The sequence below is a fragment of the Oryza sativa genome, chromosome 4 (assembly GCF_034140825.1).
Source record: "Oryza sativa Japonica Group chromosome 4, ASM3414082v1".
Classification (NCBI taxonomy): Eukaryota; Viridiplantae; Streptophyta; class Magnoliopsida; order Poales; family Poaceae; genus Oryza; species Oryza sativa.
Genome location: NC_089038.1, coordinates 2827587 through 2841079, shown reverse-complemented (window position 1 = coordinate 2841079; position 13493 = coordinate 2827587). Strand labels below are relative to the sequence as shown.

Genomic DNA, 13493 nt, shown 5'->3' with positions numbered 1-13493 from the left:
ATGGGGACCAATGTCAATAAATTAGCAACACACATTCTTTTCCTTCTAACTGGGTTAATCCAACTATCAGTATACTCACCTTATTGGTCTAGCACTTTTTATATATACGACTTCTTTACCTACTAGATTCTATGCATGCCCATATTTGTTTACAGTTGCAAAGAACATAGATGATGAGCACCGACAGCGAGTACCCGAATATGTCCCTCTTCCGTGGTACCAATAACAAATAAACAAGTTAACTTTTTAAAATTGTCAGGCAGCGTGAAATCATTAACTCAACGAATTAAATCAGACTTGTCTATATAAATAGAATTCAGCAGCAAACAAATCAAATAATCGAGAGCTACGCTTACAATAGTTGAACATCAAATCCTAGATAAAATAATCTTCTACCCGTGCTTTCTAACATGATCAGAAGAGAGGGCACTAACATTTACCAAGTAACAAGATCAAGGAAATATAGCTTCTTCTCGCACCTTCACGGCAACGGCAATAATCTCAATTCGTATATGGGATCACCATCAGCTTTCCTGGAGAACTCTCAACAGAATGACACCAAAAGAACCCTTCTGTTACACAGTCAATCAACCCTAATAAAGGGATCAGGCAGGCTCAGATGAAGTCTTTTTCGGACTCAACAAATAAAAAAATAAAATATACTAATTACTTTGATAATCTAGTCGCTAATAACCTTACTAATGACCCTTGGCTAGTTAACTCGAAACCAGGCTAAGCTAACTCAACAAGAATAAATTAACCGACACATATATACTTAGTAGCCTACATGGTTTGCTTTTTACTGGGTTCTGTTCCACAGTTCTCGAAGTTTGACCATGTTCCATGCTTTGATGCACGACGACGGGTAAAACACCAACGAAACATATTAGTTTTTTCTTGCTCACGTTATCCTCCCTCCCTTGGAACAAATCCATCCTTGGCTTTAGATTAATTTGAGATAGTTCTTTCTTCTTCTTTTCAAAAGAAGTTCTTCTTCTTTACGATAGGAAATACTACTAACTTGATAGAACTATCATGTAACGGTTTCGGCAGATGTTTAACACAACGATGCATAGAAGAATAGTGATTACTTCGGCCCTCGAGTGCTGCATTATGATCAAACTGCACGGTCTTCCTCTACTTAATCAACATAGTTTCCGATAGAAAATGTAGTTCTTAACTTATGAGTAAGTTTAAGTGTGCCCTCTTGATTCGTACATTGATTATAACGCGGCATTGGAAGCCTCCACGTAGACAAAGAGAAATTATGCACTAAATCTAAACTGATAGCATTAGTAAAACTACCACCATCAATTATTAATTTACATATCTTCTGCTGAATTTTGCACTCTGACTGAAAAATATTGCAGTGTTGCCCTTTGCATCAATGTAAGAGCTATCTCATTGTATTGCACGTGCAACCATAGATAAACCATTCTTCTGTTCAATACCATCATCCGTTGATAAATCATCAATATATCAATATACTGTAGTTAGAGTATGATCAAGCTATTCCCTTTTCTGAATTTTCTAATATACTCTCAAAAATATAACCTTCTGAAGTCATCAACACCCTTTTCAGATTAGGACAACCTCTCATATAGTGTCCTGTTCTCCCACAAGCATAACACTTCACACATCGCGATTTAGAACCAAATGCAGTAGTAGATTCAATTTTAGATGTGGATTTACTCATCGAAATAGCAGCAGGTTTAGATACATCCCTAGATGGAGTAGTCAGCTTGAAATAGACCGACTTACCACCAACACATCCATCACTGTCTCACTGAAAATAACGGGAATGGCTAGTGTGACAACTTTTTAGTTGCTGCTTGCATCGTACTCTTTATATGATAATATGATATCTCAACATGATCTCTCACATCATCATTGAGACCATCAATAAATAATAGCTTCATCATTCTCTGTTACCAAAACACGGCTCATTAACTTCCATCTCCTTATAATAAGCATCCACTCTAAAATCACCTTGTTTGAGTTGCTACAAGCGTGAATACAATGATATAGTACAATGTTCAGGAACAAAATGGCAAGCCATAACCTCTTTTATATATTGCCAAGTATGTGGACGACCAACACATACTAATGGATTCCACCAAGACAAAGCATAATATATGAATTCAATGGGTGCATCACGTACCTGCTCATCCTCCGAAAGTTGTGACTATTAAAGATCTTATCACAACACATCTCCCATTGCAGACAATCCTTAGAATCACGAGAACCTGAGAAAGAAGACCTGGAGATTTTCATCTTACAAAGCCCTTTATCTAATGGAACACGAGCAACATGATGATTCCGGTTGTCAAGGTGAACATAACAAACCTTATCCATAGAAGCTGGACCTTGGCAGAAAGGTTGTTGAGGACAGCGATGATAATCATCTCCATCAGAATGCAGTCCCAAACTCTCATCCTCCGCATCGTCCCCATGATGTGTTGGAATTAATGGACGGGCCTTAGCCCACTCGAAGATTAATTCTTTGGAAAATCACAAAAGCCCACCTCATGGGATGGCATGCATGTGGAGTTTAGTACCACCTTACTTATTCTAGGAGAGAGGGACCTCCTTAAAAGGGAGGATGCCCTCCTAGCCACTTGAAGCATGTGTGGTGGAGAGAAGAGGGGGAACACACGCGCGCGCTCGCTCGCCTCGCCTGGCCTGGAGTCCGGATAAGTTGTAGGAAACATTCCGAAAAATCCGGTGCGTGAAAACGGCGTGGAGTCCGGATAAGTTACGCGCGATTTATCCGGTTCGGTTACGCGAAGTGGAGATCGTGCGGGCGCCCTGATCAAGCGACCTATCTCTATATAAACCGTAGGAAACATTCCGAAAAATCCGGTGCGTGAAAACGGCGTGGAGTCCGGATAAGTTACGCGCGATTTATCCGGTTCGGTTACGCGAAGTGGAGATCGTGCGGGCGCCCTGATCAAGCGACCTATCTCTATATAAACCGAGCCGCCGCCTTCACGCAACACATGCGAAATCAATCTAGGGTTTGCCTCCTCCTCTGTGTTGCACCGTCGCTCGTAGACTACTCCATCCCGCTCGCCAGTATGCACCGGCGATCGGGAGAGCAGGTCTCCGGAACCTCTGCCTTCGACATCCTGCACCGGGAGAAGGCGGCAATAAGGTTTTTGGGAAGCGCTTCGCGCAACTGCTCCCTGTTCGTCCGCGACGGCTCGCCTTCCTCTCCGCTCGCATGCTGCGCGCCTTCGTCGACGCTCGCAACCGCGAGTAGTTCCTGCCGAGCAACCGGTCTTTCCGCCACCTCGGTACGTGTTCGACATGTTGCGCATATTTGATCTGTTCATGTTTTACTGCTTATTATAGGCGCTGCGATTTTACTATGGCTGGTTTTGCCGATGCACTGGGGCCGGATAAATTTACCGGTGTGCACTTTAAGAGATGGCAGATCAAGGTCACTCTGTGGCTGACAGCTATGAAATGCTTCTGGGTGAGTACTGACAAGCCTATGGGCGTTCTTAATGCTGATCAGCAGAAAGAATTCGATGAGGCCACTACTCTCTTTGTGGGATGCATTCTTAGCATGCTTGGCGATCGTCTGGTCGAGGTGTATATGCATATGACCGACGCTAAGGAGTCATGGGATGCACAAAATACTAAATTCGGTGCTACTGATGCTAGCAATGATCTGTATATCATGGAGCAGTTTCATGACTACAATATGGCTGACAACCGTTCTGTAGTCGAACAGGCTCATGAAATACAAACCATGACTAAGGAACTCGAACTCCTTAAGTGTGTCTTACCCGACAAATTTGTGGCCGGGTGCATTATTGCGAAACTACCTCCATCTTGGAGAGGTTTCGGTACTGCACTCAAACACAAGAGATAGGAATACTCCGTTGAGGGGTTGATAGCTGTAATATCCCGTGTTCTAGAGCATGATAGGGCGAATTCAATCGAAGGGGGGAAGAATGTAATACCCCGAGTTTTAAATTAATATATCTCGCGAAATATTAGAGCAAACGCGCAAAAGTTCAACTTTTAAACCATTGTTCGTATAAGCGATCGGGAACCGTGGATGCGTAGAGCTCGCCGAGTAGTGCAATATAGACTATAAATTTATAGTCATCGGAGTCCGAACGAAGTCCCGAGGATTGAATAGATGTGAGCCGTTAGATCTTATTTAGTCTCTTTATATAACCAACCAAAAAAAAACAAACGAAAAAAAAAGAAACAGGAGCGATTCTCCTGTAGCCCTAGCCGCCGCACCTCCTGCGCTTTGCCGCCGCCGCTGCTGTTCCTCTCTTCGCCTGCGCCGCCGCTGGTGCAGCCGTCGCCGGTCGCCACAGCTGTCGTCGTCCGCAGCCGGTCGTTGGTGAGCTACTGTTGTTTCTGTTAATTTCCCTGCTGCTGCCGAACCCTGCTGTTGCCGATCTGATCTCTTCCTTGCTGGTGGTGCACGGCTTGCTGTTGCTGCCGATATTCGTTTCTGCTGCTGCTGCTGTTGGCCTGCAACGAACAGGAAGGAGGGAGAGAAGGCAGAGAAGAACAGGAAGGAAGGAAAGAAGGGGAAATTTGATAGAAGAAGGGAAATTTGGGGAATTTGGTGAATATTTCCAAATTCTTCATTTTCCTTATACATTAGTACTGCTAGGTAATCCGTTTTAGTCTATAGTTGTTTCTAATTTATATTTAAGACGATCTGTTTCCGGTTTTTTCGAATTTATTTTATATCGAACGCTAGGCTGAAACCGTATTTTCAAATCTGGTATTAAACCATCAGGAATCAGGTTAGTTGTCCTAAATAAAGTTTGTAGTCATTGTCAATATCTTTCCAACGGTGCTAGTTTCACTCGATTCCGGTAAACGGTTTAGGAGAAACAGCAAAAACAGTACTGCTGACCGGGTCCGGAAATCAGGACAGCAGTTCGTTTTTCCTTAATCTGGGATTTTCAGAGGCATAATCTGTTTTTGTGCTCAACATGAAAGTTGTAGACAATTTTGTCTAGATGTCCGAAGTTGTATTATTTGCTAGTTTCCGTTAGACGGTTTGTGAGTTACTCATAAAACAGTAATGGAACAGCTATAGGTTATTTAATACAAATCGGTAAAAGGTTTATATGTTCTAGGTTTTGATTTTAGTAAATATCCCTTGTAACCATCGTTAGTTGAATATAGTGGTTTATGCGTAGTTTTGCTCCACAGGTGTGGAGGGTTCCAACGTTGGAGGAGTTGAGTCGGAGTATCGAATGAGTTAAGGCAAGTACAAGACGGACTTATGTGATGGACAAAACTGAGTTGTTTTGTTTGGCTTTACTTGCATAATTATTATTCAATTGCTTGTTATTACTGATTGTATGGCTATGACGTTATGCTACTTATTCGTGTTTCGACCCATATTCAAAGTCATGACGTTATTCATGTTTCATTATTCCGGATGTTCTGTTTACATTATTCAAGAACCATGCGTAGCCATGGGAGTGCAATTTAGATCTTTATTCATGATCCTTGAGAAGCGCTGATCACGCTTGCTCGGCTTACCGGTAATGCTAAGAGGATATTCACACCTGCCCGGGAGGGAACTACTATCTTTTGACTTCTTTGGTTTAAAAATAAAGTAAATCCAACCCTTCATGTTGGTTTCTTAATGCATAAATCATGCGTATGTTTTACTAGTTCAAGATTGTACTTGCTGAGTATTCTTTACTCACTCTTGTGTTTAATTTGGTTTTTAGGTACCTAATGACATCGATCGGCACGGGGCGGGAGTAGCACCCTTGGACTACACATTATTATTGCGCACAATTGAAATTAGTTTTAGACTATAATTTTTGCTCAGCATAAGTTTTGCATAGAACTTGTAAAGGTCATTTATGGTTCTGATCCTTATTTTTCACGTGGGATTTGTGGAGCTAGAATGGTTTGGATTGTGTGGTTTATATCGGTATTGACCTTTCTTATAACTGCCTGTCGTGATGTCCGTATTTTTAGGGGAGACTCTGCCGAAATTTCTAATAATTTTAGGACTTAGTTTTTGAGTGTAATTTGGTGTGGCATTCTAGGTACGTGGTTACCTGGGGTGTTACAGTTGGTATCAGAGCGGGCGGTAGGTCCATGGGAAGTGACTGGGTAATGAGATATATAAATCAACATAAAATTTTGAACTAGAGTTCCTAACCAATTAAAAAAATATATTTTCTCTTAGGGTAGGAAATAATAAGAGTAGAACTTGGGTTATATATAAACATCTAAAAAAACTTGACACACTGGTGCACAATAGGAATGGGAGCATGGGTCATTCCTAGCATTTATGTTTCTGCTGCATATATATGTGTATGATTGTGTTTCCTTGCATGCCATTGTCTAACCTATTGTTAAACTAATGACGTGTAAATGCTTGTGTTTGATATAGGTATGCCGCCTAGAGTGAGTGTTCGGTTGGCTAACAGAGGGCGCGGGAGAGGCGGAGGTAGAGGTCGTGGTAGGGGCCACCATAATGAAGAAGTTGAAAATACTCAGGATAATAAAGAGGTTGGGAACAACTCGGTTGCTGAATCCCCTATTCCTAATCGTGGAGGTCGTGGTAGGGGCCGTGCTGGAGGCCGTGGAAGAGGTCGTGGTAGAGGTCTCCATAATGAGGCAGCATCCTCGAACCAGATGGAGGATGAGCACATGGAAGAGGTGGAGGGTGGTAGCCACTCAGCTGCTGTCTCTGATGATGCTCCTCGAGCTGCTCGGGGGATGACACTCACTAGATGGACATCCATGCGCTTAGACACATTTGATGGGTCTGGTACTCCCGTTAATGCTGCAGACTGGTTATGCAAGATGGAGAAGTATATGAGGGGATCTAGAATGACTCCTGAGGAGAAGGTTACTTTCATGCCTTTTCAGTTGACTGGTTAGGCGGACATTTGGTGGGATGGAGTTGTTGAAGCGTGGAACCCTGATCGTGGTGCTATTACTTGGGAAGTTTTTCTTCAGCAGTTCAGAGCTAAGTATTATCCAGAATCATTTAGGGACAAGATGAGTGATGAGTTAAACAATATCCAACAGGGAAGCAAGACTGTTGATGAGTATGAACGGGAGTTCAGCAGTATTGTACGCTTTGTGCCTAGCGTGGCAAGTGATGAGCGTGAGAAGGCTAGGAAGTTCTTTCGAGGGCTCAATGCTCGGTATAGAGAAGTGATGGGAAGAAACCCGCCTACTATATACCTCAATGCAGTTGAGGAGGCTCGAGGGATGGAGGTTGAGCTCCAAATTACTACTGCGCAGAAGAATCGTTCTGGCAATGTCACTGGTAATGAGCAGAAGAGAGCTCATTAGGAAGGGGGTGAGAACTCACAGCGACCACCTTTCAAGAAGTACAAACAAAATCAGGTCACTCAACCATCATCTAAACCTAGGCAGTGGGGTTCTCAGCCTAATGCAGCTTCACGTCCAACGGAGTCTCAGTTGATTCGCCCTGTTCCAGGGCAAGGGCTAATTTGCTTTAAGTGTGGAAAGAATCACCATTCAGCAGAGTGTGGGTTTACTAGGGCATGTCGTGGGTGTGGCAAAGCTGGACACATGGAGTTGGTATGTAAGCGTAACCCAAATTCTATCATCAAGTGGCAAAAGCCGAGCTCCTATTCAGCAACCTCTTCGACAGCTAGCTATCCTCGAGGTTCAGGTTCATCCACTAGTACTCCCCGTGGTGCCGTTCAGATGATGACAACTTATCCACTTCCTTACCAGCAGTTCACACATAATTACCCACCACCACCATTACCAGGACAGTATTGGCCCATGCCTCAATCTTTTGCTCCACGTGCTCCACTCCAGTTGCCTGCACCGCCTATGGCGCATCCTTCTGCTTCAGCTCCACCTCACCAGCAGGTCTCAGCCTCTACTACCCCAGCTATGGCTGGAGTCTACAACATGCCTGCAGCTTCATCCCTTGGTCGCCCGGATGTCGTTACAGGTACACTTTAAGTTGATTCGCATGATGCCCTAGTTCTGTTTGATTCTGGTGCTACATTTTCTTTTGTTTCAATCGAGTTTGCAAAAAGAGCTAATCTATTTAGTCAAGAGGTCTCTCGATCTGTCCAAGTCAGCTCTCTAGGGGGTATAATCTCTAGTTCAGTAGTATGTCTAGGTTGTGCAATCTCTATTGATGGGGAGGAATTTGTGGCAAATCTAATTGTGATTCCCTTACCGCTCTTTGATGTGATCTTGGGCATGGATTGGTTGAACCGATATCGTGCTGTAATCTCTTGTTTCTGGAAGACTATTACCTTGGAAGCTCCATCAGGCGAGGATATGGTTTTCCAAGGGAGCGCGCCTCCGCATTCTCTTTTCGTGATGTCAAGGTTATTTCCTGGGCAGCGTGCTGTAAAGACGGGGTTATTATGGGCCTTAGCCGAGAAGTCATCCAAGCCTTTAGTGATTGAAGATGTTCCTGTAGTGCGAGATTATCCTGATGTTTTTCCCGCAGAATTGCCAGGGATGCCACCTGAGCGTGATGTAGAGTTCCGTATTGATCTTGTTCCTGGTACACAACCTATCTCCAAAGCCCCGTACCGGTTAGCTCGTCCTTTCCAAGAAGAGTTGAAGAAACAATTAGATGATCTATTATCTAAGAAGTTAATCCGATGGAGTGTGTCGCCATGGGGCGCACCTGTTATTTTTACTGAGAAGAAGGATGAAAGTTGGCGTATGTGTGTGGACTATCGGGCCTTAAATGCTGCGACAATCAAGAACAAGTACCCATTGCCTCGTATTGAAGATTTGTTTGATCAGTTAAAGGGAGCGAAGGTGTTCTCTAAAATTGACTTGCAATCTGGTTATAACCAAATTCGAGTGCGAGAAGAGGATATTGAGAAGACTGCATTTTCCACGAGGTATGGGCATTATGAGTATAGAGTAATGTCCTTTGGGCTGACCAATGCTCCGGCCTATTTTATGGAGGCGATGAATAGCATGTTGCATAGTTTTCTAGATAATTTCGTGGTGGTGTTTATTGATGATATTCTGATTTACTCCAAAGATGTAGAGGAGCATGAGCGTGATCTGAGGATGGTACTAGGGACCCTACGAGAAAACAAGTTCTATGCTAAACTGAAGAAGTGTGAGTTCTGGCTTCCTGAAGTGGCTTTCCTAGGGCATGTAATTAATCAGCAAGGTATCTCGATTGATCCAAGCAAAGTTTTAACTGTTGTCGGATGGGAAAGGCCGACTAATGTTAAGGATGTGAGGAGTTTTTGGGTATGGCGGGGTACTACCGACGCTTTGTGAAGGATTTCTCGATTATCGCTAAACCTATGACGATGCTCACACATAAGGATGTGAAGTTTCAGTGGACGGACCAATGCGAGTGTAGTTTCCAACAATTGAAGCAGAGGCTGGTAACAGCTCCGGTGCTTACTTTGCCCCAACCTGGTAAACGTTTCACTGTCTATTCCGATGCTTCACGAGTAGGCCTTGGTTGTGTTCTTATGCAAGAGGGCAATGTTATAGCTTATGCATCTAGGCAGTTAAAGAAGCATGAGCAGAATTACCCCACTCATGATCTTGAGCTTGCAGCAGTGGTCTTTGCTCTCAAAATTTGGAGGCACTACCTGTATGGAGAATCTTGTGATATTTTCACTGATCATAAGAGTCTGAAATATATCTTCACTCAGAAGGATTTGAACTTAAGGCAGAGGAGGTGGCTAGAGTTGATTAAAGACTATGATCTTAACATTCAATACACACCGGGTAAGGCGAATGTGGTTGCAGATGCTCTAAGCCATAAGGTCGTTCCTCCAACTATGGGTTGTTTGATAACTGATTTTGAACGGATGGATATCTCCTATTGTTATGTTGGAGTGGCAAGTACCGAGTCACGAGTCATTCTTGAGTCCGCCATACCCCAACGAGTGCTAGAGGCCCAACAACACGATCGGTTGCTGCAACAAGTTAAGAAACGTGTAAAGTAAGGAAAAACTGGAGATTTCACTTTGGATTCCTCGGGAGCTGTGCGATTCCATGGGCGTTTATGTGTTCCACAAAAAGCTAAAGTCAAGGAAGAGATTTTGCGAGAAGCACACCGAACACCATATACTGTGCATCCTGGGGAGAACAAGATGTATCATGATCTGAAGAAGATCTATTGGTGGAAGAGGATGAAAGTGGATGTGGCCAAGTACGTGGCGTCATGTGGGGTATGTCAGCGAGTAAAGGCTGAACATAAGAGTCCTGCTGGAAAGTTGCAATCATTGGAAGTTCCTGTATGGACTTGGGATGATATTGCTATGGATTTCGTAGTTGGGCTACCTCGAACTCCATGAGCAAAGGACGCCATCTGGGTGGTTGTAGATCGTCTGAGTAAGGTGGCACATTTCATTCCTATCCGCACCACTTATTCTGCGAGTGACTTGGCACCGATCTATACACGCGAGGTAGTGAGGTTACATGGTGTGCCTCGCTCGATTGTTTATGATAGGGATGCTAAGTTTTCTTCTAAGTTCTGGGAATCTGTGCAAGAGGCATTTGATACTCAATTGAAATTCAGTACGGCTTTTCACCCTCAGACTGATGGTCAATCTGAGCGGACTATTCAAACTTTAGAGGATATGTTGAGATCATGTATCCTTTCATGGAAAGGCAGTTGGGAGGATCATTTGCCGCTTGTAGAATTTGCTTACAACAATAGTTTCCATGCTAGCATTCAAATGGCACCATATGAGGCACTTTATGGAAGAAAGTGTCGATCCCCATTGTGTTGGGATTCCATAGGGGAGAGAACTATTTTAGGACCCGATTGGGTACAACAGACCACAGAACGGATAGTAGAAATACGACAACACATGCTTGCAGCTCAAAGTAGGCAGAAGAGCTACGCCGATGTCAGAAGACGAGAATTAGAGTTTGAAGTGGGCGATCAAGTACTTCTAAAGGTATCTCCAACCAAAGGTGTTGTGAGATTTGGAACGAAAGGCAAACTCAGCCCTAAGTATATTGGTCCATTCTCGATAGTGGAAAGAGTTGGAATCCTAGCGTATCGCCTTGAGTTACCAGAGTCCATGAAAGGTGTACATGATGTATTCCATATTTCCATGTTGAGAAAATATTTGAGAGACCCTGAACATCATGTTGCCGTAGAGCCGATGACCATTGAGCAAGATTTGACATTTGAGTCTCATCCTGTAAGAATATTAGAGGAATCTGAGAGGGTGCTCAGGCATAGAACTATCAAGTATGTCAAGGTTCTCTGGACGCACCAGACCGAGCGAGAGGCCACATGGGAACTTGAGTCACAGATGCGGGAGAAGTATCCAGAGTTATTCACGTCTGGTGAGTTATATAAGTCCTACCTATGAGTTCCTTTCTATACTTGTCCGAGGTATAACTGGACGAATTCGAGGGCGAATTCGATTGAAGGACGGAGGAATGTAATATCCCGTGTTCTAGAGTATGATTGGGCGAATTTGAGGGCGAATTCGATCGAAGGGGGGAAGAATGTAATACCCCGAGTTTTAAATTAATATATCTTGCGGAATATTAGAGCAAACGCGTAAAAGTTCAACTTTTAAACCATTGTTCGTATAGGCGATCGGGAACCGTGGATGCCTAGAGCTCGCCGAGTAGTGCAAAATAGACTATAAATTTATAGTAATCGGAGTCCGAACGAAGTCCCGAGGATTGAATAGATGTGAGCCGTTAGATCTTATTTAGTCTCTTTATATAACAAACCAAAAAAAAAACAAACGAAAAAAAAAAGAAACAGGAGCGATTCTCCTGTAGCCCTAGCCGCCGCACCTCCTGCGCTCTGCCGCCACCGCTGCTGTTCCTCTCTTCGCCGGCGCCGCCGCTGGTGCAGCCGTCGCCGGTCGCCACAGCCGTCGTCGTCCGCAGCCGGTTCGTGGGTGAGCTACTGTTGTTTCTGTTAATTTCCCTGCTGCTGCCGAACCCTGCTGTTGCCGATCTGATCTCTTCCTTGCTGGTGGTGCACGGCTTGCTGTTGCTGCCGATATTCGTTTCTGCTGCTGCTGCTGTTGGCCTGCAACGAACAGGAAGGAGGGAGAGAAGGCAGAGAAGAACAGGAAGGAAGGAAAGAAGGGGAAATTTGATAGAAGGGAAATTTGGGGAATTTGGTGAATATTTCCAAATTCTTCGTTTTCCTTATACATTAGTACTGCTAGGTAATCCGTTTTAGTCTATAGTTGTTTCTAATTTATATTTAAGACGATCTGTTTCCGGTTTTTTCGAATTTATTTTATATCGAACGCTAGGCAGAAACCGTATTTTCAAATTTGGTATTAAACCATCAGGAATCAGGTTAGTTGTCCTAAATAAAGTTTGTAGTCATTGTCAATATCTTTCCAACGGTGCTAGTTTCACTCGATTCCGATAAACGGTTTAGGAGAAACAGCAAAAACAGTACTGCTGACCGGGTCCTGAAATCAGGACAGCAGTTCATTTTTCCTTAATCTGGGATTTTCAGAGGCATAATCTGTTTTTGTGCTCAGCATGAAAGTTGTAGACAATTTTGTCTAGATGTCCGAAGTTGTATTATTTGCTAGTTTCCGTTAGACGGTTTGTGAGTTACTCATAAAACAGTAATGGAACAGCTATAGGTTATTTAATACAAATCGGTAAAAGGTTTATATGTTATAGGTTTCGATTTTAGTAAATATCCCCTGTAACCATCGTTAGTTGAATATAGTGGTTTATGTGTAGTTTTGCTCCACAGGTGTGGAGGGTTCCAACGTTGGAGGAGTTGAGTCGGAGTATCGAATGAGTTAAGGCAAGTACAAGACGAACTTATGTGATGGACAAAACTGAGTTGTTTTGTTTGGCTTTACTTGCATAATTATTATTCAATTGCTTGTTATTACTGATTGTATGGCTATGACGTTATGCTACTTATTCGTGTTTCGACCCATATTCAAACTCATGACGTTATTCATGTTTCATTATTCCGGATGTTCTGTTTACATTATTCAAGAACCATGCGTAGCCATGGGAGTGCAATTTGGATCTTTATTCATGATCCTTGAGAAGCGCTGATCACGCTTGCTCGGCTTACCGGTAATGCTAAGAGGATATTCACACTGCAGTGGATGTACACTTTACCCACACTCCACGACTGCCCAACACATGAGCCTCGTCCCAACACATGAGACTCGTCACGGCAAAGCTTTTCGATAACCTTGCAATGGCAGTACCCGCTCCATGAACCTAAATCCTCATGCACTCTAGGCGTCCATGTTTCTAGCAGTGAGAGGAGTTCTGGCTCTCCCGGGAAAGAGAAGTCTCACACACATATTAAATTATGGTTCAAGTTAAGTTCTCTCTCACACACACTCATGGCAGTCCTAACAATGGCGACACCGATGTAGGGCACGCCTCTCGGCCCTACCTCAACGGCTGTCCCACCGTAGCGCACCTGCCTCACTCAGGGGTGAACCATCTATGCAGAGATACTGCCTCCGCTCGGCTATCTAATCCACTAGGTCTATACCCATACGAGAAGTGCG

The 13493-nt window shown here is 43.6% G+C and overlaps 1 long non-coding RNA gene across 2 annotated transcripts; it reads left to right on the top strand.

The window, feature by feature from the left end:
• The first annotated feature begins 4226 nt into the window (after positions 1–4226).
• LOC136356367 (uncharacterized) lies at positions 4227–13062 on the top strand. 2 transcript variants are annotated; one of them, XR_010741106.1, is made up of 5 exons: positions 4227–4366; positions 4514–4645; positions 6404–11879; positions 12027–12155; positions 12707–13062. It is a non-coding gene; the product is annotated as an uncharacterized lncRNA (long non-coding RNA). The 2 variants fall into 2 exon arrangements; XR_010741105.1 differs by lacking the exons at positions 6404–11879; positions 12027–12155; positions 12707–13062 and adding an exon at positions 5727–6035.
• The last annotated feature ends 431 nt before the right edge of the window (positions 13063–13493 follow it).